The sequence below is a fragment of the Panulirus ornatus genome, chromosome 44, assembly GCF_036320965.1.
Source record: "Panulirus ornatus isolate Po-2019 chromosome 44, ASM3632096v1, whole genome shotgun sequence".
NCBI classification, from domain to species: domain Eukaryota; kingdom Metazoa; phylum Arthropoda; class Malacostraca; order Decapoda; family Palinuridae; genus Panulirus; species Panulirus ornatus.
In genome coordinates this window covers 4,511,112-4,536,077 of record NC_092267.1, presented here as the reverse complement: position 1 = coordinate 4,536,077, position 24,966 = coordinate 4,511,112, and the positions used below count along the sequence as shown (strand labels likewise).

At 43.4% G+C, this 24,966-nt stretch overlaps 1 protein-coding gene across 2 annotated transcripts in view; it reads right to left on the bottom strand.

Moving 5' to 3' along the window:
- The window catches only part of LOC139762806 (uncharacterized), a 215,080-nt gene extending 190,416 nt beyond the window's left edge, over positions 1 to 24,664 (bottom strand). For both annotated transcript variants that reach the window (XM_071687962.1, XM_071687960.1), the window contains exon 1: positions 24,530 to 24,664. The gene's annotated coding sequence lies outside the window, so the exon portion shown is untranslated. The remainder of the gene's footprint in view (positions 1 to 24,529) is intronic.
- Between the last annotated feature and the right edge of the window lie 302 nt (positions 24,665 to 24,966).

The following is a 24,966-nucleotide window of genomic DNA, read 5'->3' as shown; positions in this document are numbered from 1 at the left end:
GTTTGGAAGTCGAGAACATTATCTCGGAAAGCAAAAATGGGTATGTTTGAAGGAATAGTGGTTCCAACAATGTTGTATGGTTGCGAGGCGTGGGCTATGGATAGAGTTGTGCGCAGGAGGATGGATGTGCTGGAAATGAGATGTTTGAGGACAATGTGTGGTGTGAGGTGGTTTGATCGAGTAAGTAACGTAAGGGTAAGAGAGATGTATGGAAATAAAAAGAGCGTGGTTGAGAGAGCAGAAGAGGGTGTTTTGAAATGGTTTGGTCACATGGAGAGAATGAGTGAGGAAAGATTGACCAAGAGGATATATGTGTCGGAGGCGGAGGGAACGAGAAGTGGGAGACCAAATTGGAGGTGGAAAGATGGAGTGAAAAAGATTTTGTGTGATCGGGGACTGAACATGCAGGAGGGTGAAAGGAGGGCAAGGAATAGAGTGAATTGGATCGATGTGTTATACCGGGGTTGACGTGCTGTCAGTGGATTGAATCAGGGCATGTGAAGCGTCTGGGGTAAACCATGGAAAGCTGTGTAGGTATGTATATTTGCGTGTGTGGACGTATGTATATACATGTGTATGGGGGTGGGTTGGGCCATTTCTTTCGTCTGTTTCCTTGCGCTACCACGCAAGCGCGGGAGACAGCGACAAAGCAAATGAAAAAAAAAAAAAAAAATATATATATATATATATATATATATATATATATATATATATATATATATATATATATATATATGTGTGTGTGTGTGTGTGTGTGTGTGTGTGTGTGTGTGTGTGTGTGAATGTAAAATCGCACTTAAGTAGTTCATACAACTTCATTTAACATGTGATATTTATATACATGTGGTACGACATATTTCGTGACGACAATCCACCTTATCAGGTGCCATTACTTAACAAAGTTATTTAAATCCCAACAGCACACTAGGTTTCCGCCGTCCAACAGCACTCTGTCTAGGCCAAGCACTGTTTGCTTTATCTGGTCGTAACCCTTGTAAGGGAGAGTAATTAAGGAGGGTCAGGTGGCGGGGGTCAGGGACCTGGGTACTTTGGTGTGTTTTGAACAATTTTTTCTTATGCTTTCGTGTTTTGTCAATTCTCTCATAATGATTTGGACAAGGTTCGGATGGGTTTTAGAATTGCCTGGGGACACATTAAAGTTCCTAGTATTAGCAAGTACTGAAAATCTGTGCCAGTTACACCTCTCGTTTACAGTCTTACTAGTCTGGCTTACATAGATATCTGTACATGCTTTGCATTTGACGACGTAAACGCTCCCAGTTGTTGCATGATTTGGCCTACTACTTATTAAGGTCTTGCTGATGGTGTCATTGTACTGGACATGTCTTAGATTAGCTAAGTTAGGAGAATGGGACAACACTTAAAGTTTTAAACATCCTTATTTGTCACATCTTTTGTTATACGGAGCATAAGATGTCTTCCTAGCTGTCCAGTAAGCTTTGTTAACGAACCATTTGGGATAATATAACTGCCTAACGATACTTCTTATATGACTACATTGATGAAACCAGGCCTATGGGATCACATATACGTAGTGCTCTTAAATTCATAGACATAACTACAGACATTTTTACAGAAGGATCATATACTGAGAAATAATGAGTATATCTTTCAGAGTTGGTAAGCTTCTTGTAGATTTTACAGGACAAATGAGCCGATTCTCTATCTGTCAATACATCTAGAAAGGGCAGTTTGCTTTCTTTTTCCCCAATGCCATCCCGAATTTGATAATGGAGTGGAGGTTATTCAATTCATTAAAGAAAACATCACAGTCTTAGGAGGATAGCCACAAGGACCACACATCATCCCCGTATCTCAAAGTAGACTTTCGGATGTTGATTTATAATTGATTATCGACCCACTGGGGTCTGATTGAAGACCCTTTGTGATCTTTGTAATCTCTCTTGCGTAACCGCTCACAGGATGAGCATAGGGTGCGCCATAAATTTACCGGGGTTACCGGCCCAAACCAGTGGTAATTTACCGGGGTTACCGGCCCAAACCAGTGGTAATTTACCGGGGTTACCGGGCCCAAACCAGTGGTAATTTACCTGGGTTACTGGCCCAAGCCAGTGGTAATTTCGGACAGACTAATACACGCAGGTAAGGAGCTGATGTTGGACGAGTTAAGGACAACAGCTCTTACTGTGGAGTTCAAATCTCGAATCTTGTGTTCAGTGGGGCACAAGAGACTACGGGGGTAAGGAGAAGACAGAGAATGAGGGGGACAGAACAGATAATCAGATAATCAAAGATAAACAGATAATAAAAAGATAATCAAAGAAAACAATGAAGGAACAATCACGGAGAAAGAACAAAGAATCAATGAAAACAATGAAAGAACGGTCACAGAGAACAGATGATCAATGAAAACAATAATGGCGCAATCACAGAGCCAGAGGAAATAATCAACGAAAACAATGAAGGAACAATCACGGAGGCAAAACAAATAATGAAGGAAAACAATGAACAATGACAGAGAGAGAATGAATGATGAAAACAGTGAAGGAACAATCACGGAGACAAAACAAATAATGAAGGAAAACAATGAACAATGACAGAGAGAGAATGAATGATGAAAACAGTGAAGGAACAATCACGGAGACAAAACAAATAATGAAGGAAAACAATGAACAATGACAGAGAGAGAATGAATGATGAAAACAGTGAAGGAACAATCACGGAGACAAAACAAATAATGAAGGAAAACAATGAACAATGACAGAGAGAGAATGAATGATGAAAACAGTGAAGGAACAATCACGGAGACAAAACAAATAATGAAGGAAAACAATGAACAATGACAGAGAGAGAATGAATAATGAAAACAGTGAAGGAACAATCACGGAGAGAGAGAGAGAGAGAGAGAGAGAGAGAGAGAGAGAGAGAGATCTATAGACTGAGGGCCGTAATAACAGGCTAGCCGCTTTGGAGTTGGTGGGGCCCGGATGTCTCGACCATTTATTTGCCCTGGAGTCCCGCTCTGCTCTGGTTTGTTCCTCGACCCCGTAAACAGGACGAGATTCCACTCGAACCGTAGCTGGGGAAAACTTGTGGCTTCTCGATATATACATATATATATATATATATATATATATATATATATATATATATATATATATATATATATATATATATATATATATATATATTGATGAGAACTACTATTGACGTTTGTGTAAATAAATTAAACATTTCCTTTCCATAGCCAGAGGTTGAACCATTATGTGACATTCATTTTTTCATTTCGTTTCAAGCTAGAGGTTTCAGTTTTCTAAATTGCTTCTTACATTTTTCACATGTATATATATATATGTATGTGTGTGTGTGTGTATATGTGCGTGTGTGTGTGTATGTGTGTGTATGTGTATATATATATATATATATATATGTATATTATCCCTGGGGATAGGGGTGAAAGAATACTTCCCACGCATTCCTCGCGTGTCGTAGAAAGCGACTAGAGGGGACGGGAGCGGGGGGCCAGAAATCCTCCCCTCCTTGTATTTTTTTTAACTTTCTAAAATGGGATACAGAAGAAGGAGTCACGCGGGGATTGCTCATCCTCCTCGAAGGCTCAGATTGGGGTGCCTAAATGTGTGTGGATGTAACCAAGATGTGAAAAAAGGAGAGATAGGTAGTATGTTTGAGGAAAGGAACCTGGATGTTTTGGCTCTGAGTGAAACGAAGCTCAAGGGTAAAGGGAAAGAGTGGTTTGGGAATGTCTTGGGAGTAAAGTCAGGGGTTAGCGAGAGGACAAGAGCATGGGAAGAAGTAGCAGTACTCCTGAAACAGGAGTTGTGGAAGTATGTGATAGAATGTAAGAAAGTAAATTCTCGATTAATATGGGTAAAACTGAAAGTTGATGGAGATAGATGGGTGATTATTGGTGCATATGCACCTGGGCATGAGAAGAAAGATCATGAGAGGCAAGTGTTTTGGGAGCAGCTGAATGAGTGTGTTAGTGGTTTTGATGCACGAGACCGGGTTATAGTGTTGGGTGATTTGAATGCAAAGGTGAGTAATGTGGCAGTTGAGGGAATAATTGGTATACATGGGGTGTTCAGTGTTGTAAATGGAAATGGTGAAGAGCTTGTAGATTTATGTGCTGAAAAAGGACTGATGATTGGGAATACCTGGTTTAAAAAGCGAGATATACATAAGTATACTTATGTAAGTAGGAGAGATGGCCAGAGAGCATTATTGGATTACGTGTTAATTGACAGGCGCGCGAAAGAGAGACTTTTGGATATTAATGTGCTGAGAGGTGCAACTGGAGGGATGTCTGATCATTATCTTGTGGAGGCTAAGGTGAAGATTTGTATGGGTTTTCAGAAAAGAAGAGTGAATGTTGGGGTGAAGAGGGTGGTGAGAGTAAGTGAGCTTGGGAAGGAGACTTGTGTGAGGAAGTACCAGGAGAGACTGAGTACAGAATGGAAAAAGGTGAGAACAATGGAAGTAAGGGGAGTGGGGGAGGAATGGGATATATTTAGGGAATCAGTGACGGATTGCGCAAAAGATGCTTGTGGCATGAGAAGAGTGGGAGGTGGGTTGATTAGAAAGGGTAGTGAGTGGTGGGATGAAGAAGTAAGAGTATTAGTGAAAGAGAAGAGAGAGGCATTTGGACGATTTTTGCACGGAAAAAATGGAATTGAGTGGGAGACGTATAAAAGAAAGAGACAGGAGGTCAAGAGAAAGGTGCAAGAGGTGAAAAAAAGGGCAAATGAGAGTTGGGATGAGAGAGTATCATTAAATTTTAGGGAGAATAAAAAGATGTTCTGGAAGGAGGTAGATAAAGTGCGTAAGACAAGGGAGCAAATGGGAACTTCAGTGAAGGGCGCAAATGGGGAGGTGATAACAAGTAGTGGTGATGTGAGAAGGAGATGGAGTGAGTATTTTGAAGGTTTGTTGAATGTGTTTGATGATAGAGTGGCAGATATAGGGTGTTTTGGTCGAGGTGGTGTGCAAAGTGCGAGGGTTAGGGAAAATGAGTTGGTAAACAGAGAAGAGGTAGTAAAACCTTTGCGGAAGATGAAAGCCGGCAAGGCAGCAGGTTTGGATGGTATTGCAGTGGAATTTATTAAAAAAAGGGGGTGACTGTATTGTTGACTGGTTGGTAAGGTTATTTAATGTATGTATGAGTCATGGTGAGGTGCCTGAGGATTGGCGGAACGCGTGCATAGTGCCATTGTACAAAGGCAAAGGGGATAAGAGTGAGTGCTCAAATTACAGAGGTATAAGTTTGTTGAGTATTCCTGGCAAATTATATGGGAGGGTATTGATTGAGAGGGTGAAGGCATGTACAGAGCATCAGATTGGGGAAGAGCAGTGTGGTTTCAGAAGTGGTAGAGGATGTGTGGATCAGGTGTTTGCTCTGAAGAATGTATGTGAGAAATACTTAGAAAAGCAAATGGATTTGTATGTAGCATTTATGGATCTGGAGAAGGCATATGATAGAGTTGATAGAGATGCTCTGTGGAAGGTATTAAGAATATATGGTGTGGGAGGCAAGTTGTTAGAAGCAGTGAAAAGTTTTTATCGAGGATGTAAGGCATGTGTACGTGTAGGAAGAGAGGAAAGTGATTGGTTCTCAGTGAATGTAGGTTTGCGGCAGGGGTGTGTGATGTCTCCATGGTTGTTTAATTTGTTTATGGATGGGGTTGTTAGGGAGGTGAATGCAAGAGTTTTGGAAAGAGGGGCAAGTATGAAGTCTGTTGTGGATGAGAGAGCTTGGGAAGTGAGTCAGTTGTTGTTCGCTGATGATACAGCGCTGGTGGCTGATTCATGTGAGAAACTGCAGAAGCTGGTGACTGAGTTTGGTAAAGTGTGTGAAAGAAGAAAGTTAAGAGTAAATGTGAATAAGAGCAAGGTTATTAGGTACAGTAGGGTTGAGGGTCAATTCAATTGGGAGGTGAGTTTGAATGGAGAAAAACTGGAGGAAGTGAAGTGTTTTAGATATCTGGGAGTGGATCTGGCAGCGGATGGAACCATGGAAGCGAAAGTGGATCATAGGGTGGGGGAGGGAGCGAAAATTCTGGGAGCCTTGAAGAATGTGTGGAAGTCGAGAACATTATCTCGGAAAGCAAAAATGGGTATGTTTGAAGGAATAGTGGTTCCAACAATGTTGTATGGTTGCGAGGCGTGGACTATGGATAGAGTTGTGCGCAGGAGGATGGATGTGCTGGAAATGAGATGTTTGAGGACAATGTGTGGTGTGAGGTGGTTTGATCGAGTAAGTAACGTAAGGGTAAGAGAGATGTGTGGAAATAAAAAGAGCGTGGTTGAGAGAGCAGAAGAGGGTGTTTTGAAATGGTTTGGTCACATGGAGAGAATGAGTGAGGAAAGATTGACCAAGAGGATATATGTGTCGGAGCTGGAGGGAACGAGGAGAAGAGGGAGACCAAATTGGAGGTGGAAAGATGGAGTGAAAAAGATTTTGTGTGATCGGGGCCTGAACATGCAGGAGGGTGAAAGGAGGGCAAAGAATAGAGTGAATTGGAGCGATGTGGCATACCGGGGTTGACGTGCTGTCAGTGGATTAAATCAAGGCATGTGTATGGGGGTGGGTTGGGCCATTTCTTTCGTCTGTTTCCTTGCGCTACCTCGCAAACGCGGGAGACAGCGACAAAGAAAAAAAAAAAAAAAAAATATATATATATATATATATATATATATATATATATATATATATATATATATATATACATTCGCCATTTTCCGCGTTAGCGAGATAGCGTTAAGAACAGAGGACTGGGCCTTTCAGGGAATATCCTCACCTGGTCCCCTTCTCAGTTCCTCCTTTTGGAAAATTAAAGAAAAAAAAAAAAACGAGAGGGGAGGATTTCCAGCCCCCCGCTCCCTCCCTTTTTAGTCGCCTCCTACGACACGCAGGAAATACGTGGGAAGTAATCTTTCTCCCCTATCCCCAGGGATATATATATATATATATATATATATATATATATATATATATATATATATATATATATATATATATATATATATATATTTTTTTTTTTTTTTTTTTTTTTTTGCTTTGTCGCTGTCTCCCGCGTTTGCGAAGTAGCGCAAGGAAACAGACGAAAGAAATGGCCCAACCCACCCCCATACACATGTATATACATACGTCCACACACGCAAATATACATACCTACACAGCTTTCCATCGTTTACCCCAGACGCTTCACATGCCTTGATTCAATCCACTGACAGCACGTCAACCCCGGTATACCACATCGCTCCAATTCACTCTGTTCCTTGCCCTCCTTTCACCCTCCTGCATGTTCAGGCCCCGATCACACAAAATCTTTTTCACTCCATCTTTCCACCTAAAATTTGGTCTCCCTCTTCTCCTCGTTCCCTCCACCTCCGACACATATATTCTCTTGGTCAATCTTTCCTCACTCATTCTCTCCATGTGCCCGAACCATTTCAAAACACCCTCTTCTGCTCTCTCAACCACGCTCTTTTTATTTCCACACATCTCTCTTACCCTTACGTTACTTACTCGATCAAACCACCTCACACCACACATTGTCCTCAAACATCTCATTTCCAGCACATCCATCCTCCTGCGCACAACTCTATCCATAGCCCACGCCTCGCAACCATACAACATTGTTGGAACCACTATTCCTTCAAACATACCCATTTTTGCTTTCCGAGATAATGTTCTTGACTTCCACACATTCTTCAAGGCTCCCAGGATTTTCGCCCCCTCCCCCACCCTATGATCCACTTCCGCTTCCATGGTTCCATCCGCTGCCAGATCCACTCCCAGATATCTAAAACACTTCACTTCCTCCAGTTTTTCTCCATTCAAACTCACCTCCCAATTGACTTGACCCTCAACCCTACTGTACCTAATAACCTTGCTCTTATTCACATTTACTCTTAACTTTCTTCTTTCACACACTTTACCAAACTCAGTCACCAGCTTCTGCAGTTTCTCACATGAATCAGCCACCAACGCTGTATCATCAGCGAACAACAACTGACTCACTTCCCAAGCTCTCTCATCCACAACAGACTTCATACTTGCCCCTCTTTCCAAAACTCTTGCATTCACCTCCCTAACAACCCCATCCATAAACAAATTAAACAACCATGGAGACATCACACACCCCTGCCGCAAACCTACATTCACTGAGAACCAATCACTTTCCTCTCTTCCTACACGTACACATGCCTTACATCCTCGATAAAAACTTTTCACTGCTTCTAACAACTTGCCTCCCACACCATATATTCTTAATACCTTCCACAGAGCATCTCTATCAACTCTATCATATGCCTTCTCCAGATCCATAAATGCTACATACAAATCCATTTGCTTTTCTAAGTATTTCTCACATACATTCTTCAGAGCAAACACCTGATCCACACATCCTCTACCACTTCTGAAACCACACTGCTCTTCCCCAATCTGATGCTCTGTACATGCCTTCACCCTCTCAATCAATATCCTCCCATATAATTTACCAGGAATACTCAACAAACTTATACCTCTGTAATTTGAGCACTCACTCTTATCCCCTTTGCCTTTGTACAATGGCACTATGCACGCATTCCGCCAATCCTCAGGCACCTCACCGTGAGTCATACATACATTAAATAACCTTACCAACCAGTCAACAATACAGTCACCCCCTTTTTTAATAAATTCCACTGCAATACCATCCAAACCTGCTGCCTTGCCGGCTTTCATCTTCCGCAAAGCTTTTACTACCTCTTCTCTGTTTACCAAATTATTTTCCCTAGCCCTCTCACTTTGCACACCACCTCGACCAAAACACCCTATATCTGCCACTCTATCATCAAACACATTCAACAAACCTTCAAAATACTCACTCCATCTCCTTCTCACATCACCACTACTTGTTATCACCTCCCCATTAGCGCCCTTCACTGAAGTTCCCATTTGCTCCCTTGTCTTACGCACTTTATTTACCTCCTTCCAGAACATCTTTTTATTCTCCCTAAAATTTAATGATACTCTCTCACCCCAACTCTCATTTGCCCTCTTTTTCACCTCTTGCACCTTTCTCTTGACCTCCTGTCTCTTTCTTTTATACATCTCCCACTCAATTGCATTTTTTCCCTTCAAAAATCGTCCAAATGCCTCTCTCTTCTCTTTCACTAATTATCTTACTTCTTCGTCCCACCACTCACTACCCTTTCTAATCAATCCACCTCCCACGCTACCTCGCAAACGCGGGAGACAGCGACAAAGCAAAAAAAAAAAAAAAAAAAAAAAAAAATATATATATATATATATATATATATATATATATATATATATATATATATATATATATATATATATATATATATATATATATTCTTTTCTTTCATTCATACTATTCGCCATTTCCCGCGTCAGCGAGGTAGCGTTAAGAACAGAGGACTGGGCCTCTGAGGAAACATCCTCATCCAGCCCCCTTCTCTGTTCCTTCCTTTGGAAAATAAGATATATATATATATGTATATGTGTGTGTGTGTGTGTGTGTGTGTGTGTGTGTGTTAAACCTTTAACGAAACTGACAAAAGTAGATCCGGAACGTGTCTTCGTCCACGAATTGCCTTGACACGCCTAGGAGTAGACTAGGATCGCCTAGGAGTATCCTAGGATCGCCCAGAATTGGTAGTTTTTTGTTTGATTGATCGGTTGTTTCGACTTCTGGATCATCAGTTGCCAGATGTCATCCAAGCCGGCAACGCCATGCTTCTGTCTCATGTATTCTTATTCAGCAAAAGAAAAAGTAAATTCAATACTATATGATTTGTTATGGTATCCTTTAACGAATAATGATATCGGATTAGATTGTCTCACATGGCATGAATATAACACAATGCCTTCCTAGGCTCCCCAAGCATCATCATGTGTGTCGTAATAGTCTATGAAAGTATTGCACTCTGAGCAATATGTATGTAAAGGCAGGTCAGTGTCTGTGGTGGCAGACAAAGGCATATTCCATGGTGTAGGTAACCCAAAGGTGTTCTGTGGGTTGTAGATATAAAAGTATGGACTGTGGTATAAGGAGGGCTGATTGAGTAAGAGATGATAGGGTAAGAGAAAGGATGTGGTAGCAAGACGAGTATGTATGAAGAGGATGAGCTCTATTGGTTTGAACACATGACCAGACGAACAAGAAGAGACTAATCAAGTATTTTCAACATATAGACTCCGTAAAGGAGTTCCTATAGCCAGGATATAGACCAGAAAGGTATATGAAATCTACAGTGACTTGATGGCAAGGAAAGTACTAGAGATAGGAGACCCACGAGTACAGAAGTCTTGCACCGTATTCAGTACAAACAAGTAATCAAATCCATGCAAGTTTGTCTTGGCTGACGGTAGGTTAGGACTGTGCTAGTAGCGTTTATTTTCCTGTCAATAGATGGCATGTGTACGTGCATGTATGTTTATCACTCTTGCTCTACACTTTGATAAACAGTTGATCACACTGTCTATCATTGACACACCCGTCAGCTTTGTCCATTGCCAAGAAGGCTTGAGAAGTATTGATGAAATAATGGTAGTGCAAGTTGCGTGCTGGTAATTGCCGGGTTGGGCTATGTTGAAGCATTCCCCTTTGTGTCTGTGGAATGACGACTGTCCACCTTTGGAACTCGCCTCGTCTTGGGGTTATTCTTCCCCTCCCCCTTGTGTGGGTGTCTGTGTCATACCAGTGGTAGCTGACAGCGTATAGACAGCTTAGCTGTAGAGCTTGATGACAGCAGCTTGTTGTCCGAGAAAAGGAGCTACATCGTAGCTATGAGGCGCGACAGCTCCCATACACCGAACTGGGTCTAGTTGATCAGCTGCTCGACCCAACACCAATATTTCCAAGGAATTTGTATTAATCGTAGGTGTAACTCACACCATACACTGCTTGCAAATACAGCAGAGTTGCGTTTAACAACGCGTGAATGCATGGACCAAGGCATCAAAATATAGATTACATTGGACTATAAATGAATCTCTTGCTGCCATGCATCAGTCGCTACGTTTCTAAGTTAGCCAAAGCCGTACGGGAGACTAAGTCGTTGACAGTAGATTGACAAAACAGCAGAGGATTTGCTGTGGAAAGTTAATCGCCAGTCGGGGAAAAATCCTTCTCAGTGACTATGTCCAGTGTGAAAGCTAGGCTGAGTCGAGAGGATTTAAGGTATTGTTTGTAAGTCAGATGTGGCCCTGATGGATTTTCTTTTGTGTGTGTGTGTGTATGTGTGTGTGTGTGTGTTGAGTTTCAGCAACATTTGTTGTATTGCATTGTAGCAAAATTGTATATATATATATATATATATATATATATATATATATATATATATATATATATATATATATATATATATATATATATATATATATATATATATATATATATATATATATATATGCGTGCATAGTGCCATTGTACAAAGGCAAAGGGGATAAGAGTGAGTGCTCAAATTACAGAGGTATAAGTTTGTTGAGTATTCCTGGTAAATTATATGGGAGGGTATTGATTGAGAGGGTGAAGGCATGTACAGAGCATCAGATTGGGGAAGAGCAGTGTGGTTTCAGAAGTGGTAGAGGATGTGTGGATCAGGTGTTTGCTTTGAAGAATGTATGTGAGAAATACTTAGAAAAGCAAATGGATTTGTATGTAGCATTTATGGATCTGGAGAAGGCATATGATAGAGTTGATAGAGATGCTCTGTGGAAGGTATTAAGAATATATGGTGTGGGAGGAAAGTTGTTAGAAGCAGTGAAAAGTTTTTATCGAGGATGTAAGGCATGTGTACGTGTAGGAAGAGAGGAAAGTGATTGGTTCTCAGTGAATGTAGGTTTGCGGCAGGGGTGTGTGATGTCTCCAGGGTTGTTTAATTTGTTTATGGATGGGGTTGTTAGGGAGGTGAATGCAAGAGTTTTGGAAAGAGGGGCAAGTATGAAGTCTGTTGGGGATGAGAGAGCTTGGGAAGTGAGTCAGTTGTTGTTCGCTGATGATACAGCGCTGGTGGCTGATTCATGTGAGAAACTGCAGAAGCTGGTCACTGAGTTTGGTAAAGTGTGTGAAAGAAGAAAGTTAAGAGTAAATGTGAATAAGAGCAAGGTTATTAGGTACAGTAGGGTTGAGGGTCAAGTCAATTGGGAAGTGAGTTTGAATGGAGAAAAACTGGAGGAAGTGAAGTGTTTTATATATCTGGGAGTGGATCTGGCAGCGGATGGAACCATGGAAGCGGAAGTGGATCATAGGGTGGGGGAGGGGGCGAAAATTCTGGGAGCCTTGAAGAATGTGTGGAAGTCGAGAACATTATCTCGGAAAGCAAAAATGGGTATGTTTGAAGGAATAGTGGTTCCAACAATGTTTTATGGTTGCGAGGCGTGGGCTATGGATAGAGTGGTGCGCAGGAGGATGGATGTGCTGGAAATGAGATGTTTGAGGACAATGTGTGGTGTGAGGTGGTTTGATCGAGTAAGTAACGTAAGGGTAAGAGAGATGTATGGAAATAAAAAGAGCGTGGTTGAGAGAGCAGAAGAGGGTGTTTTGAAATGGTTTGGGCACATGGAGAGAATGAGTGAGGAAAGATTGACCAAGAGGATATATGTGTCGGAGGTGGAGGGAACGAGGAGAAGAGGGAGACCAAATTGGAGGTGGAAAGATGGAGTGAAGAAGATTTTGTGTGATCGGGGCCTGAACATGCAGGAGGGTGAAAGGAGGGCAAGGAAAAGAGTGAATTGGAGCGATGTGGTATACCGGGGTTGACGTGCTGTCAGTGGATTGAATCAGGGCATGTGAAGCGTCTGGGGTAAACCATGGAAAGCTGTGTAGGTATGTATATTTGCGTGTGTGGACGTATGTATATACATGTGTATGGGGGTGGGTTGGGCCATTTCTTTCGTCTGTTTCCTTGCGCTACCTCGCAAACGCGGGAGACAGCGACAAAGCAAAAAAAAAAAAAAAGAAAAAAAAAATATGTATAGATGGGAATGATGAAGAGCTTTTAGATTTGTGTGCTGAAAAAGGACTGCTGATTGGGAATACTTGGTTTAAAAAGAGTAATATACTTAAGTATACATATGTAAGTAAGAGAGATGGCCAAAGAGCGTTACTGGATTACGTGTTAATTGATAGGTGCGTGTAAGAGAGACTTTTGGATGTTAATGTGCTGAGAGGTGCAACTGGAGGCATGTCTGATCATTATCTTGGGGAGGCGAAGGTGAAGATTTGTAGAGGTTTTCAGAAAAGAAGAGAGAATGTTGGGGTGAAGAGAGTGGTGAGAGTAAGTGAGTTTGGACAGAAGACTTGCGTGAGGAAGTACCATGAGAGATTGAGTGCAGAATGGCAAAAGGTAAGAGCAAATGACGTAAGGGGAGTGGGGGAGGAATGGGATGTATTTAGGGAAGCAGTGATGGCTTGTGCAAAAAATTATTGTGGCATGAGAAAGGTAGGTGGTGGGCAGATCAGAAAGAGTAGTGAGTGGTGGGATGAGGAAGTAAGATTATTAGTGAAAAAGAAGAGAGTGTCGTTTGGACGATTTTTGTAGGGAGGTAGTGCAAATGACTGGAAGATGTATGAAAGAAAGCGGCAGGAGGTCAAGAGAAAGGTGCAAGAGGTGAAAAAGAGGGCAAATGAGAGTTGAGGTGAGAGAGTATCATTATATTTTAGGGAGAATAGAGATATGTTTTGGAAGGAGGTAATAAAGTGCGTAAGACAAGGGAACAAATGGCAACATCGATGAAGGGGGCTAATGGGGAGGTAGTAACAAGTAGTGGTGAAGTGAGAAGGAGATGGAATGAGTATTTTGAAGGTTTGTTGAATGTGTGTGATGATAGAGTGGCAGATATGGGGTGTTTTGGTCGAGATGGTGTGCGAAGTGAGAGGGTCAGGAGAATGGTTTGGTAAACAAAGAAGAGGTAGTCAAAGCTTTGCGGAAGATGAAATCTGGCAAGGCGGCGGGTTACGATGGTATTGCAGTAGAATTTATTGAAATAGGGTGTGACTGTGTTGTTGATTGACTGGTATATATATTCATTGTATGTATGGATTATGGTGAAGTGCCTGAGGCTTGACAAAATGCAGTTAGCAAAGGCAAAGGGAATAACTTTGAGTGTTCTAATTAAAAAGGTATAAGTTTGTTGAGTATTCCTGGAAAATTATACAGGAGGGTGTTGATTGAGAGGTTAAAGGCATGTACAGAACATCAGATTGGGGAAGAGCAGTGTGGTTTCAGAAGTGGTAGAGGATTTGTGGATCAGGTGTTTGCTTTGAAGAATGTATGTGAGAAATACTTAGAAAAACAGAGGATTTGTATGTAGCATTTATGGATCTGGAGAAGGCATATGAAAGAGTTGATATAGATGCTTTGTGGAAGGTATTAAGAGTATATAGTGTAGGACGTAAGTTGCTAGAAGCAGTGAAAAGTTTTTACCAAGGATGTAAGGCATGTGTACTAGTAGGAAGAGAGGAAAGTGATTGGTTCCCAGTGAATTTTGGTTTACGTCAGGGGTGCGTGATGTCTCCATGGTTGTTTAATTGTTATGGATGGGATTGTTAGGGAGGTGAATGCAAGAGTTTTGGAGAGAGGGGCAAGTATGCAGTCTGTTGTGGATGAGAGAGCTTGGGAAGTGAGTCAGTTGTTGTTCGCTGATGATACAGCGCTGGTGACTGATTTGGGTGAAAAACTGCAGAAGTTGGTGACTGAGTTTGGTAAAGTGTGTGAAAGAAGAAAGCTGCGAGTAAATGCGAATAAGAGCAAGGTTATTAGGTTCAGTAGCGTTGGGGGACAAGTTGATTGGGAGGTAGGTTTTAATGGAGAAAAATTGGGGAGGAAGTGAAGTGTGGATCTGGCAGCGGATGGAACCATGGAAGTGGAAGTGAGTCACAGGGTGGGGGAGGGGGCAAAGGTTCTGAGAGCGTTGAAGAATGTGAGGCGAGAACGTTCTCTCGGAGAGCAAATATGGGTATGTTTGAAGGAATAGTGGTTCCAACAATGTTATACTTTCGCGAGGCATTGGCTATATATATATATATATATATATATATATATATATATATATATATATATATATATATATATATATATATATATATATATATATATATATATATATATATATATATATATATATTATATACATAGGGTTGTGCGGAGAAGGGTGGATGTGTTGGGAAGAGATGTTTAAGGACAATATGTGGTCTGAGGTGGTTTGATCGAGTATGTAATGAAAGGGTAAGAGAGATGTGTGGTAATAAAAAGAGTGTGGTCGAGAGAGCAGAAGAGAGTGTGTTGAAATGGTTTGGTCACATGGAGAGAATGAGTGAGAAAAGATTGAGAAGGAGGATATATGTGTCAGAGGTTGAGGGAACGAGAAGCAGGAGACCAAATTGGAGGGAGAAGGATGGAGTGAAAAAGATTTTGAGCGATCGGGGCCTGAACATACAGGAGGGTGAAAGGCGTGCAAGGAATTGAGTAAATTAAAACAATGTATTATACCGCGATGGACGTGCTATCCATGGATTGACCCAGGGCATGTGAAGCGTCTAGGGTAAACCATGGAAAGTTTTGTGGGGCCTGGATGTGGAAAGGGAGCTGTGGTTTCGGTGCATTACACGTGACAGCTAGAGACGGAATGTGAATGACTATAGCCTTTGTTGTCTTTCCCTAGCGCTACCTCGCGCGCGCGCGGAAGGAGGTGGGGGGGGGGGTGCCATTTCATGTGTGGTGGGGTGGCGGCGAGAGTGGATGAAGGCAAAAAGTATGAATATGTACATGTGCATATATGTATATGTCTGTGTATGTATATGTATGTATACGTTGAAATGTATAGTTATGCATATGTGCGTGTGTGGGCGTTTATATATATACATGTGTATGTGGGTGAGTTGGGCCATTGCTTAGTGTTTCCTTGCGCTACCTCGCAAACGCGGGAGACATTTTTTTCCATACATATTCGCCATTTCCCGCATTAGCTAAGTAGCGTTAAGGTCAGAGGACTGACCCTTAGAGCGAACATCCTCACTTGGCCCCCTTCTCTGTTGCTTCTGAAAAATTGAACGAAAGGGGAGGATTTCCAGCCCCCCGCTGCCTCCCCTTTTAGTCGCCTTCTACGACACGCAAGGAATACGTGGGAAGTATTCTCTCTCCCCTATCCCCAGGGATATATATATATATATATATATATATATATATATATATATATATATATATATATATATATATATATTTATTTTGCTTTGTCGCTGTCTCCCGCGTTTGCGAGGTAGCGCAAGGAAACAGACGAAAGAAATGGCCCAACCCACCCCCATACACATGTATATACATACACGTCCACACACGCAAATATACATACCCATACATCTCAATATACACATATATATACACACACAGACAAATACATATATACACATGCACACAATTCACACTGTCTGCCTTTATTCATTCCCATCGCCACCTCGCCACACATGGAATATCATCCCCCCCTCCCCCCTCATGTGTGCGAGGTAGCGCTAGGAAAAGACAACAAAGGCCCCATTCGTTCACATTCAGTCTCTAGCTGTCATGCAATAACGCCCGAAACCACAGCTCCCTTTCCTCATCCAGGCCCCACACAACTTTCCATGGTTTACCCCAGACGCTTCACATGCCCTGATTCAATCCATTGACAGCACGTCGACCCCGGTATACCACATCAATCCAATTCACTCTATTCCTTGCACGCCTTTCACCCTCCTGCATGTTCAGGCCCCGATCACTCAAAATCTTTTTCACTCCATCTTTCCACCTCCAATTTGGTCTCCCACTTCTCGTTCCCTCCACCTCCGACACATATATCCTCTTGGTCAATCTTTCCTCACTCATTCTCTCCATGTGCCCAAACCATTTCAAAACACCCTCTTCTGCTCTCTCAACCACGCTCTTTTTATTTCCACACATCTCTCTTACCCTTACATTACTTACTCGATCAAACCACCTCACACCACATATTGTCCTCAAACATCTCATTTCCAGCACATCCACCCTCCTGCGCACAACTCTATCCATAGCCCACACCTCGCAACCATACAACATTGTTGGAACCACTATTCCTTCAAACATACCCATTTTTGCTTTCCGAGATAATGTTCTCGACTTCCACACATTCTTCAAGGCTCCCAGGATTTTCGCCCCCTCCCCCACCCTATGATTCACTTTCGCTTCCATGGTTCCATCCGCTGCCAGATCCACTCCCAGATATCTAAAACACCTTACTTCATCCAGTTTTTCTCCATTCAAACTTACCTCCCAATTAACTTGACCCTCAACCCTAATGTACCTAATAACCTTGCTCTTATTCACATTTACTCTTAACTTTCTTCTTTCACACACTTTACCAAGCTCAGTCACCAGCTTCTGCAGTTTCTCACATGAATCAGCCACCAGCGCTGTATCATCAGCGAACAACAACTGACTCACTTCCAAAGCTCTCTCATCCACAACAGACTTTATACTTGCCCCTCTTTCCAAAACTCTTGCATTCACCTCCCTAACAACCCCATCCATGAACAAATTAAACAACCATGGAGACATCACACACCCCTGCCGCAAACCTACATTCACTGAGAACCAATCACTTTCCTCTCTTCCTACACGTACACATGCCTTACATCCTCGATAAAAACTTTTCACTGCTTCTAACAACTTGCCTCCCACACCATATATTCTTAGTACCTTCCATCTCTATCAACTCTATCATATGCCTTCTCCAGATCCATAAATGCTACATACAAATCCATTTGCTTTTCTAAGTATTTCTCACATACATTCTTCAAAGCAAACACCTGATCCACACATCCTCTACCACTTCTGAAACCACACTGTTCTTCCACAATCTGATGCTCTGTACATGCCTTCACCCTCTCAATCAATACCCTCCCTGCGTGTTGTAGAAGGCGACTAAAAGGGGAGGGAGCGGAGGACAGGAAATCCTCCCCTCTCGTTTTTTTTTATTATTATTTTCCAAAAGAAGGAACAGAGAAGGGGGCCAGGTGAGGATATTCCCTCTCAGGCCCAGTCCTCTGTTCTTGACGCTACCTCGCTAACGCAGGATACTGTGAATATGTATGAAAAAAAGAAACGTGTGTGTGTGTGTGTGTGTGTGTGAGTGTGTGCACTAGGCTTGTGTAAGGATATATGTATGCAGTATTTCGTCTGGACTAATTGCGTCTGTGGGGAACAGGGAAAAGATCTCAATCTTTTGAAAGACCTAAATCAAATAGATGAAAAGGGAGTCTAAGCGCATTTAACCGACGTACACACGGTAAAAAGGTATCTTATCGCCTTTCGTGTGAAACAATATGACACCACGGACGAAGGAGCTTGAAAAATACACGTTGGTCTGGTCTTACATTGGAAGCCCTGCTTTTATGATGCTGTTATAAATCTATTGTCATCGACCTTTTCCTGTCATCTGCCTCAATAAATGATATATTTATCTCATACTTTAATGAAAATATCTATAACGTAAAGCTGTTATCATTTATTGGCCCATTTGTCTCACAGTCACTCTTGCGAACGCTACCGAGGCAACACAAGTTTTGTATTGATCATTTCGAAACTCATCGGACCCATCAAGCAAGATTTTTTCTTTCCCTTGTGTATATGACCACCAAGTCTCATGTGAAGTGACCTCAAAATGACGGGATGACTCGAAATTTTGATCATTGGGAAGAATATATTCAGTAAAACCAATATATCTCCTTCTGGAGAGATAAAAAAAAAAAAGGGGGTGGGAGGGGAATTTGTAGATTATATTTGTCTTACAACATGAAGTAACTTAGATAATAAATACTGCTCTTTATCTTAAGATAATGGTGTCCTTAAAAGAAAAAGATAAGAAACTAATGGCTTGCTTAATATATAAACATTTCTAGTAACACTTTCTGTCTGAAATTCTTCACCTATGCCACAGTTAAACTAAAAGGTATGAAGGAAAATTAAAACAAGCTTCAGGACTAATAGAATCCTGAATTTTGTCTTAATTTTGACGAAGTTCCTCGGGAGGAGAAGAATTTTCCTGACTTTTCCTCTCGCTTTTTGTCTTTCTACCTTTTTAATCCATTTTTCGCAATGGATAACACTTGTGCCACAGCCAAAAAAAAAAAATATATATCTTAAGAGAGATTAAGAAAAATTAGACTTACATTAAAAACAAATCGTAAATCTTAGCTTAGCCGGTTATTTAAAAAGCACCAAACGAGAAAGACTTTGGATTGGTGATTGGCAATTGTCCAAACGTAGAAGAATGGCAAGCTGCAGATCATAATTAGATTGTTAGGATTTATTACCAGGCATAATAGATATAAAATGAAAGCCACAATATTCATTCTTTACAACGCCTTTGTCAGATTACAACACTCACAATACAAGCTCAGTTCTGGTTACTAGACTTTATCAACGGAGGCACTAAAACAAATACAGAACCGAACAACAAAACTAATCGTGACATTTATAGATAAGTCTGACGAGAAGATCTACAGAAAATATCTATGAAAATGCTAGAGTCAAAAGTTTTGTAAAATGATATTTTCAGTGCTACAGCTCACGTTAGATATATATATTGACGATATGATACAATGAGACTGAAGGAATAGTGTTTTTTGCTCCCGAGAGCTGGCTGCCTGTGTACCCCCATCACTAGGTAGACCAAGCAATACTTGGCATGCTGCTGCGTCACATGATTACTGTGTGTCCTTTGGTAACTCAAGGGTAGGCCGTTTTGATAACTGCTTCTTTCCCCTGCACCTGGAAACTTTGGAACTCTCGACCTTCTCATGTCTTACCCCAAAAACTATAACCTAGCACGTTTCAAAATACAGGTCTATTATTTCCAAAATTCGTAAATGCTTTCCCATGTCTCTTCTTTTTCCCTTCTCATAATCCTTTTCCACGTTTCAAATTACTCCAAGCCTCGATGTGGACTTTTGTCCATGACTGGAGCCTCCAACGTAATTTCTTTTTTTTTTTTTGACTTTCTTTACTTAAAACGAGCATGAGGAAAGTTGATTCTGCAGTCGACTTATTGATCACTGGACCAAATTAGCATCACATATTCTCAGAGGGAAGACTGTGATTACGTTCCCCAACACAAATCCCTTAATGATATTGAATCATGTGATTTGCAAACGTGTGGCCTATGATAAACCTATTCAAGAATGACGTAATATATGCACGTACAGTATTTCAACTTTTTCTTTTTTCTTTTTTTTTCTTTTTTTTGAACATACGGTGAGATTAGATTCACATTATCCTTAGAATACCCATTAACTGTGTGTGTGTGTGTGTGTATATATATATATATATATATATATATATATATATATATATATATATATATATATATATATATATATATATATATATATATATATATATATATATATATATATATATGTATATTATCCCTGGGGATAGGGGAGAAAGAATACTTCCCACGTATTCCCTGCGTGTCGTAGAAGGCGACTAAAAGGGGAGGGAGCGGGGGGCTGGAAATCTTCCCCTCTCTTTTTTTTCTTTTAATTTTCCAAAACAAGGAACAGAGAAGGGGGCCAGGTGAGGATATTCCCTCCAAGGCCCAGTCCTCTGTTCTTAACGCTACCTCGCTAATGCGGGAAATGGCGAATAGTTTGAAAGAAAAAGATATATATATATATATATATATATATATATATATATATATATATATATATATATATATATATATATATATATATATATACCCTAGCCAGGTACCCATTTTATCAACCAGTAATCCATAGGGGTGGATGAACAGCTAGGTTGACTGTGGACAGCAATCAGGATTTGAACCCTTATCCTCTACCCTGGTCGACCGTGGAAGACTGTGTCACGGCCAGGTAACCTCACCTCTACACCACGAGAGCCCATTTATCCTTCCCTGCATCAAATTTCCAAGTCATTCTACATGCTACGTTCTGCTCCCTCGTAGGTATGATGTAGACGTAAGATGGTGACGTAACCTCTGATTTGCGATGCTCTGCGTAACCTCTGAGTTACGATCTTATTACCATCTGTGTAGATGTGGAATCTAGATAAGACCCGACCCCCCCCCCCCCCAAAAGTCTGTCACGTCTTCTGTTATCTGGCTTATCAACGTAGCTTCCATCTGCACTGCCTACTGCCTCTCACCACAATCCCTACTGCCCTCCCACCACCACCACAGTCCCTTATTGCCTCCCACCACAATCCCTGCTGTCTCCCACCACAATCCCTACTGCCTCCTACCACAATCCCTACGGCCTCCATACTCTCTACTGTATCTATCTGTATTCCCTACTGCCTCTCACCACAATCCCTACTGCCCCCCCTCACCACGGTCCTTACCGCCCCCCCCTCAGCACAGTCCCTACTGCCTCCCACCACAATCCCTACGGCCTCCATACTCTCTGCTGTATCTATCTGTATTACCTACTGCCTCCCACCACAATCCCTACGGCCTCCCACCACAATCCCTACTGCCTCCTACCACAATCCCTACGGCCTCCATACTCTCTACTGTATCTATCTGTACTCCCTACTACCCCCCTCACCTCAGTCCCTACTGCCTCCCACCACAATCCCTACGGCCTCCATACTCTCTGCTGTATCTATACTCCCTACTGCCCTCCACCACAATCCTTACTGCCTCCCACCACAATCCCTATTGCCTCCCAACATAATCCCTACTGCCTCCCACCATGATCCCTACCTCCACCATAATCCCTACTGCCTCCAACTACAATCCCTACTGCCTCCCGCCACAATCCCTACTGCCTCCTACCACAATCCCTACGGCCTCCATACTCTCTACTGTATCTATCTGTACTCCCTACTACCCCCCTCACCTCAGTCCCTACTGCCTCCCACCACAATCCCTACGACCTCCATACTCTCTGCTGTATCTATACTCCCTACTGCCCTCCACCACAATCCTTACTGCCTCCCACCACAATCCTTATTGCCTCCCAACATAATCCCTACTGCCTCCCACCATGATCCCTACCTCCACCATAATCCCTACTGCCTCCCACTACAATCCCTACTGCCTCTCGCCACAATCCCTACTGCCTCCCAAAATAATCCCTACTGTCTCCCAAAATAATCCCTACTGCCTCCCAGCACAATCTCTACTGTATCACACTACAATCCCTACTGCCTCCACTACAATCCCTACTGCCTCCTGCCACAATCCCTACTGCCTCCCAACATAATGCCCACTGCCTCCCACCACAATCCCTGCTGCCTTCCAACATAATGCCCACTGCCTACCACAATAATCCCTACTACCTCCCAGCACAATCCATACTGTCTCCCACTACAATCCCTACTGCCTCCCGCTACAATCCCTACTGCCTCCCGCCACAATCCCTACTGCCTCCCATCATAATCCCTACTGTCTCCCACCACAATCCCTACTGCCTCCCACCACAATCCCTACTGTCTCCCACTACAATCCCTACTGCCTCCCACTACAATCCCCACTGCCTCTCACCACAATCCTTACTGCCTCCCACCATAATCCCTACTGCCTCCCATCACAGTCCCTCCTGTCTCCCTCCATACTCTGCTGTCTCCGTCTGTACTCCCCGTTACCTCCCTCCACACCCTCTGCTGCCTCTCTCTGTACTTCCTACTGCCTCCTACCACAATCCCTGCTGCCTCCCACCACAGTCCCTGCTGCCTTCCACTACAATCCCTACTGCCTCCCTCCAAACTCTTTGTTACCCCATTCCACCCTACTTACTGCCTCCCTCCACAATCCCTACTGCCTCCCTCCACACGCCATACTGCCTCCCTCCACACTCCCTACTGCCTCCCACCACAATCCCTACTGCCTCCCACCACAATCCCTACTGCCTCCCTCAACACTCCCTGCTGCCTCCCTCCACACTCCCTGTTGCCTCTCTCCACACTCCCTACTGCCTCTCACCACACTCCCTACTGCCTCCCACCACACTCCCTGCTGCCTCCCTCCACACTCCCTACTGCTTCCCTCTACACTCACTGCTGCCTCCCTCCACACTCCCTACTGCCTCCCACCACACTCCCCACTGCCTTCCTCCACACTCCCTACTGCCTCCCTCCATACTCCCTAACGCCTCCCACACACTCTCTACTGCTTCCCACTACATTCTCTACTGCCTCCCTCCACGCTCCCTACTGCCTCCCACCACAATCCCTACTGCCTTCCTCCACGCTCCCTACTGCCTTTCTCCACACTCGCTACTGCCTCCCACAACACTCCCTACTGCCTTCCTCCACACTACCTACTGCCTCCCACCACACTCCCTACTGCCTCTCACCACAATCCCTACGCCTTCCTCCACACTCCCTACTGCCTCCCTCTACACTCCCTACTGCCTCCCTCCACACTCCCTACTGCCTCCCACTACACTCCCTACTGCCTTCCTCCACACTACCTACTGCCTCCCTCTACACTACCTACTGCCTCCCTCCACACTCCCTACTGCCTCCCACTACACTCCCTACTGCCTCCCTCCACGCTCCCTACTGCCTTCCTCCACACTACCTACTGCCTCCCTCTACACTACCTACTGCCTGCCTCCACACCACCTACTGCCTCCCTCTACACTACCTTCTGCCTCCCACCACACTACCAACTGCCTCCCACCACACTACCAACTGCCTCCCTCCACACTACCTATTGCCTCCCTCCACACTACCTACTGCCTCCCACCACACTACCAACTGCCTCCCACCACACTACCTACTGCCTTCCACCACGCTCCCTACTGCCTTCCTCCACACTACCTACTGCCTTCCTCCACACTACCTACTACTGCCTCCCTCCACACTACCTACTGCCTTCCTCCACACTACCTACTACCTTCCTCCACACTACCTATTGCCTTCCTCCACACTACCTACTACTGCCTCCCTCCACACTACCTACTGCCTTCCTCCACACTACCTACTACCTTCCTCCACACTACCTATTGCCTTCCTCCACACTACTTACTGCCTGCCTCCACACTACCTACTGCCTCCCTCCACACTACCTACTGCCTTCCTCCACACTACCTACTGCCTCCCTCCACACTACCAACTGCCTCCCACCACACTACCAACTGCCTTCCTCCACGCTCCCTACTGCCTTCCTCCACACTACCTACTGCCTCCCTCCACACTACCTACTTCCTCCCTCCACACTACCTACTACTGCCTCCCACCACACTACTAACTGCCTTCCTCCACGCTCCCTACTGCCTTCCTCCACACTACCTACTGCCTCCCTCCACACTACCTACTGCCTCCCTCCACACTACCTACTACTGCCTCCCTCCACACTCCCTCCCGCCTCCCTCCACACCCACTAATGGTCCCAGACCATCAATTTTCCATTAACTTTTCTCCTCTTTCAATCTTCATTTTTTTTTTTCTATTTACACTAACCAGTTTCCATAATAGCTCCACGTACTTTGTCGATGATAAATACATTTCTCCTTCCCCCATTACCATCACTTACCTTGGCCAGCACTGCCAACGGGTGAGTGTGAGTGGCAGAAGCAGAGCTGACAACGCTCGCTCGCCTCTGTGTAGATACACAACACAACACACACACACACACACGCACACACACAGTCACTACCACAACCACAATACTACTGTGGTGCCTCGCACTTAGCTCCCCTCCCCCCCCCCGGGGGCAGGGGGGGGCGGGCGGGGGCCTTCGCCCGCGCACGCTCTCTCTCTCTCTCTCTCTCTCTCTCTCTCTCTCTCTCTCTCTCTCTCTCTCTCTCTCTCTCTGCCTTTGACTCATTCTCTCACTTTCTCTTTCTCTTTCTCTCTTTCCGTCTCTCTCTCTCTCTCTCTCTCTCTCTCTCTCTCTCTCTCTCTCTCTCTCTCTCTCTCTCTCTCTCTCTCTCTCTCTCTCTCTCTCTCTCTCTCTCTCTCTCTCACACG